The sequence below is a fragment of the Gymnoscopelus braueri genome (assembly GCF_963280865.1).
Source record: "Gymnoscopelus braueri genome assembly, chromosome: 2".
Taxonomy (NCBI): Eukaryota; Metazoa; Chordata; class Actinopteri; order Myctophiformes; family Myctophidae; genus Gymnoscopelus; species Gymnoscopelus braueri.
In genome coordinates, this window is record NC_137604.1 from 62,810,198 (window position 1) to 62,816,456 (window position 6,259).

A 6,259-nucleotide genomic window follows, 5' to 3' on the forward strand; every position below is an offset into this window, starting at 1 on the left:
CAATATGACTGCTGTGCATAGAGCCTATCCATACTGGTTCTTTGTCCTTACAGGGTGAGTCAGGCGGACCCCTTATGTGCACAAAAGACGGAGTTCACTACATCTCAGGCGTGGTGAGCTGGGGGAAGGCGGAATGTGGTGGTGATCGGATCCTTCCTGGTATCTATGCCGATGTCCACAGATATGTGGACTGGATTAATCAAACAATCTCTTAGAAACCCATTGCGTGGGTGTGAACATAAGTATGTTGTAAGACAAGTTAAAGGTTCACTTCATGCAGCAATGACACAATGTGCAAGGGTTAATCTATGGGGAGCAGGTCATTATTGAGAAATAAACCCTGACAGGGTGATCAGGGTGATCAGGTCTTCATCACCCTGAAGGAATAACGAGATTAATACATTGAACCAAAACAAAATTTCATTGCTTATTTCATTGCTTATAGTATAAGCATACATTAATGGAATACTTTTATTACCGTATATGCCTTATATGGTAATAGAAGTATTTCATTCATTTATGTCTGGTGCAGTCGCATCGGAAAACAACGGGAAGTGTTGATATAATTACTGCATTATCTATTTCTGGCTTCAAATGTTTTCAGAAACATTCTTGTAAGCGATGTTTAGCTGTAAATGACTTTGTGTGTTTGTTTACATAGCTGCCGTGTTGGATACGGCATATGAGCCAGGTGTGCTGAGTCTTTGCTTTAGACAGCAGGTTATTGAGTTCAGCGGTCATTATTCAAAAATAACCCATCGCTGAATTCAGTGATTGACCAATCAAGAATCAAGCATTTAACCAAGCTGTGTAATAAACATTGTTATTCCATGACTGCATCACAATGTCTTTGGATAAAATTATGTTGTTGTGTTTACACATTGGATTAGCACATACAGTATAATATGACTACACAAGATGATCACCCAAAATGATGTATTTGGCTGTGGACCCCCCATGTGAAAAATGTTTTGTGCCAGGGAACCTAGGAAGCAAAGATTTGAGTTAAAAAAAATTGCTTTGAAAAAGAAAAAAGGACCCCTGGGGGTCCCCGGACCCCATTTTGAGAACCAACGCTTTAGGAGTCACCACAGCGAATCCCCTATTTCCATCTGTTTCTGTTCTCAGCATCTTCCATCCGTCCAATCATGAAGCAGTCAGGGAAGCTTCCATCTTCGTAAAGAAGAGAATCGTAAAATCTTCAATAACTCCACCTCCAGCTCTGCCTCCTGTCTTTTCATCAGCGCCACCCTTTCACTCTTGCTGGTACCCTTTTCTGTCACAAATCACTTCTAAAAAAAAATTCCATCCGTTTCCACCGTGCCTGCACTCTCTTTTGCCAGATCTTGACCACACATACTTTATTACAGTATTACTGTTGCAACACATCATACTGTTCCACCAATAACTCACACACATCCTTAAATTGATCTCATCACTTGTTTCACAAAAGATGACTTGATTAGTACGTAATCAACTTAAAGGTAGTAGGGTAAGTGATTTTTTTTTTGGGTTGAAACAAAAAGTTTATTGTTAAAAGATTAAAGCTATGTATTCTGATAGTAATCATTGCTATAGAGTAGAGTGTTTGTTCAGTAACAGGGGTCTCCACGTCTCTCCAGCTCTTTAATGAACATAAAATACATTTTCAGGTGGGTGACAAATTTTCAGCCAGTCAGGAGAGGGTACCCATTTATCAGCTTAAATGTTAAGGTGTTCCAGTTCCAAATGTGTCTGCTCATGTGTTAGTGCCATCACTTCATATTTCACATGTTTCATCTGTTTTCTGTGCAAGTTCTCTGTCCTGATTGGATAAAATGGGTGTCCCGACCTGAAAGTGCATTTTCTGTTTATTAAAGAGGAGGAGAGACGGGGAGACTCGACTCCTGTTACTGAACAAACACTCCATAGCAATGATTACTATCACAATATAGTTCTATGTGACACTTATTTTAACCTAAAAAAAACAACACTTACCCTACCTTTAATAAAGATTGAGCGTAATATTACAAAGCATTCAAGCAGTTTACTCCTTTATTTTTGATCTTTAGAGACTTGCCCTCTTATCACATGCTCCTGATCAGTGACCACATTTAAACTCATTCTCGTTATGCTGTCAGTCATCAAAGCCTTTGTTCAACACGCCTGACCCAGGTGGTGGTGCGATACAGTGCTGGTCCCATAGAGCAAAACGCTGAAAGAAAACAACATGTACAGGTGATATATAGTGCATATATAATAATAATATTATTAATAATAATAATAATAATAAGGGTAATAATAATAATAATAATAATAATAATCATAATAATCATAATCATAATCATAATCATAATCATAATCATAATCATAATCATAATCATAATCATAATAATAATCATAATAATAATAATAATAATGTTGTAAATGCATGTAGATCAGTGGTTCTCAGTGTGCGTGTGTGCGTGTGCGTGTGCGTGTGCGTGTGCATGTGTGTGTGTGTGTGTGTGTGACTGTGTGTGTGTGTGTGTGTGTGTGTGTGTGTGCGTGTGCGTGCGTGCGTGTGTGTGTGTGTGTGTGTGCGTGCGTGCGTGTGGCAGGGCTGGGGTGGTCAACTAAATGCGGAACCGTTTAATCACTAGGCATTCACTAGACATTAGACATTAGAAACATGGAGAGATGTTTTACCGTCCTCTGATCTTTATGGCGAACACAGTCGATCCAAGGATCGCTGGTGTTTGGATCTGAGCTACACACAAAACAACGAACCTGGAGCTGACAGACAGACAGACAGACAGACAGACAGACAGACAGACAGACAGACAGACAGACAGACAGACAGACAGACAGACAGACAGACAGACAGACAGACAGATGGGCAGAGATGAAACACAGACTGATAAACAGACAACTTCAAACACTGCTCTGGTTTAATCTGTACATATTTTATACATTATTAGAAAAATAAATTATTAAGTGCATTTTGCTGAGACTTTTTTATTAATGGGATATAAGGAAGTCCTTCCAGTGATGTCATCAGAAGGATAAATAATAATAATAATAATAATAATAATAATAAGGGTAATAATAATAATAATAATAATAATAATAATCCTTATTTTGTGTAGGGTTAAATCTAGCAACTAGCAATCTACAACCTCACTGAGGAACAATGGTTAGGGGTACCCAACCTGGGGACCCTTTGGTGGTCCACTGGACTGAGGGACAGCATTGAATTAGAGTGGTCTTTTCTACCCTCAAAAAGTGAACATTTTAGAACAGTGTCAAACACCCTTTACTGTAGGCTACTGCAGTCAGCCTATTTCTTGGTTTTAACTGAGCCATTCATTGACAATGAATAGTTTATGAAAATGTGAATACTTAGCCAAATCCTGTGTATTTACATTGAATTATGAACAATGAAACACACAAACAATAATGTGTGTGTAATAGTAATAGTGTTCTGTTACATCTTTAGACTTCACTGAGCCTTCATTGATCAAAGTTTCAAAATGAATGTGATGTAGCCTATTTCACCAACCTGTTTGAATGGACACTCAGGGCGATGTGTGTGGTCATTTGCACCCGAAGCCTTTCTGCAGGTTGTTACCCTTAAACGCACGTCAATTCTCACCCGGGGTGTGAGCTACAAGAGAACAAGACATGACCGAATTAATTCAATGCCAAATTCAATTCAATTCAATTCAATTCAATTCAATTCAATTCAATTCAATTCAATTCAATTCAAGTGCCAAATCCCACTTCACTTCATTTCCAACCTTATGTTCATATAATTGGTCCTCACCAGTGGTGTAAAGTAACTAAGTACATTTACTCAAGTACTGTAGCCTACTTAAGTACAATTTTGAGGTACTTTTACTTTACTGGAGTACTTAAAATGTTCAGTACTTTTACCTCTACTCCACTACATCTCAGAGGCAAATATTATACTTTTACTCCACTACAATTATTTGACAACTTAAGTTACTAGTTACTTTATAGATTTTGATTATCATTACAAAACATACATTACCCACTTCAGCCCTTTCGGCCATTTGAAAATAGCCGATTTACAAGCTCACAATGCATTGTGAGCTTGTAGATCTGCTATTTTCTAAAGATTTTAATACATTTTAAACATTTGAAAACTTGTGAAATGGGACATTCTGCATAATGAGTACTTTTACTTTTGCACTTTAAGTACATTTTGATACCAATACTTTTGTACTTTTACGCAAGTACATTTTTAATTGTAACACTTTTACTTGTAACAAAGCATTTCTACATTGCAGTATCGATACATTTACTTAAGTAAAACATTTAACTAATGGGGCTGTGGACAGTTCAGAAACCTGCCTACCAGTGACATCATCGGTGGGCAGGTTTGGTCATTTCAAACAAGATTTCAAACATGTATTTTAATTAATGGAAGAACAAAGGCTATGTCAGCTGGGTAACTTCCCAGTAAGAGACAGGTTGTAGTTTCTATTGGCTTGGAATCCCCATTGATGATGTCACTGGTAGGCAGGCTTCTCAACAGCCCACCAATGAGACGCAGAGTGAGTAGACTGAAATGGTTGCCATCTAATAATAAGCATTAGTGAGGATCAATTATATGAAGATAAGAATGAAAATATAGAGCAGAGACCGGACTTTGTCGTCCCAACGCCCTGAGTAAGCATGTTTAGGGATGGTGGCAGGGGGAAAACTTCCCTTTAAGAGGAAGAAAGTTCAGTCAGGATGGAAACATATTTATCTGTGGTGCTCATGTCCTTCTGTCTTCTTATTTCAAACTGTGAGATGAAACATGACATGACACAATGCTTTACATGTCAGTGTTTCCCATTGTTCATGTCAAACATATTCATGTCAAACAAGTCTATGAAGCTATATGAAATCTACGGAAAGGTTTAATCTGCAACACTATTTTATATATGCAGTGGAGGGTCACTGCTTCATCTATCTCTCAGCTAAGGCGTCCTTGGCCTGAAAAAAACGTTGAAGACCCCTGCCCTACACTGTAAGTGCATTCCACACTGAGCATTCATTATCTTTTTGCTCGGCTGGAAGTCTTTTTTCCAATCTCGATCTATAACAGCTGAGTCATTCCACAGCATTAAGTTACCAGCAGATACATTGGAACAGCTCTGATCTGTGTTTCACAAGAGAACACACGTACTGCAATTCTAGGAGGATATACATGCAACAGTGTTACCTGTGCTACTTCACCGATTGCAAGGAAGTTCAGATGTCCAAAATCAAGTTGTTGATTAGCTTTTTTCAGAGCCAGATCAACAAAGCTCTTCAGGCCAGGTTGCAGCTGGCTGTATGTCTGTCCTGTCGCCAGGCAGAACACACAGCTCAGGAACAACAAGCACACAGTGAGTCTCATCATCTTCTGCACAGGAGAATATAGTGTTGGTTAGACCTCCAGAGCAGAGTTATTACAGTTAACTAACAATAACCAAATAACGGAAACTACAATTGACAAAAAGGTTTAGTTAACTGAAATAAAAACAAAAACTAGGCTTTACCAACAAAACAATAGCTAACTGAAACGACATTGTGTGTTCACAAAACGAACTGAAACTAACTAACCATAGAGGAAATGTCCTTTAATCCAATATCTTTTTTTTTAAACAGTGAAAATGGCAGATCTACAAGATTAACAAGATTTGCTAGTTTTTCTGAGCTTTTTAAATCTGGCCCCTGACTGCCCCATATTGCAATCAAAAAAACAAAACTAACACTGATGAAAACTAAGCCTTTTTCACACACAAAAATTAACTGGCAAATCCACAACCTAAATTGAAAACTTGAAGTTGAAATGAAATCATAATCACCTTGCTTCAGAGGAGAATGTATTGTAGTGTAGACCTTCTTCAGAAGAACATATGTTGTTCTATATCTGGTCAAACCTCAGTCCAGAGGACAAAGAGCAGCAGATCTTGTGATTCCTCCGTTTGTTTGTTTGTTTTTGAGTGTGTTTGGCTTCAACCAGAAAGTTCATTGACCTGGAGTTCTGCAGGAGTGTTTTGTCACAGTTCAAACTGTGGTGATTTAATTATCATTCCTGGTGTCAGTATGATAGTCTATGAAGACAGACCCCCATGTTGGAGCCCCTGCAGTTTGATACCGTTAGGTCAGAGCATAGATTGTCAACCATTTTCAATTCATGGACTTGATATGCATGAGGCCAGAGTTTCCCTATACAGTGGGTCGAGACCCATTTTGGGGTCAGTGACCCCTTTTTTTTATGGGTCACGACTAAATATCCCTT

General features: G+C 38.3%; 1 long non-coding RNA gene across 1 annotated transcript; it reads right to left on the minus strand.

Moving 5' to 3' along the window:
• Positions 1-2,143: 2,143 nt before the first annotated feature.
• Positions 2,144-5,376, minus strand: LOC308098228. Its single transcript, XR_013934273.1, has 4 exons — positions 5,195-5,376; positions 3,521-3,625; positions 2,668-2,754; positions 2,144-2,194 (listed from the first exon to the last, which is right to left on the minus strand). It is a non-coding gene; the product is annotated as an uncharacterized lncRNA (long non-coding RNA).
• Positions 5,377-6,259: the final 883 nt, after the last annotated feature.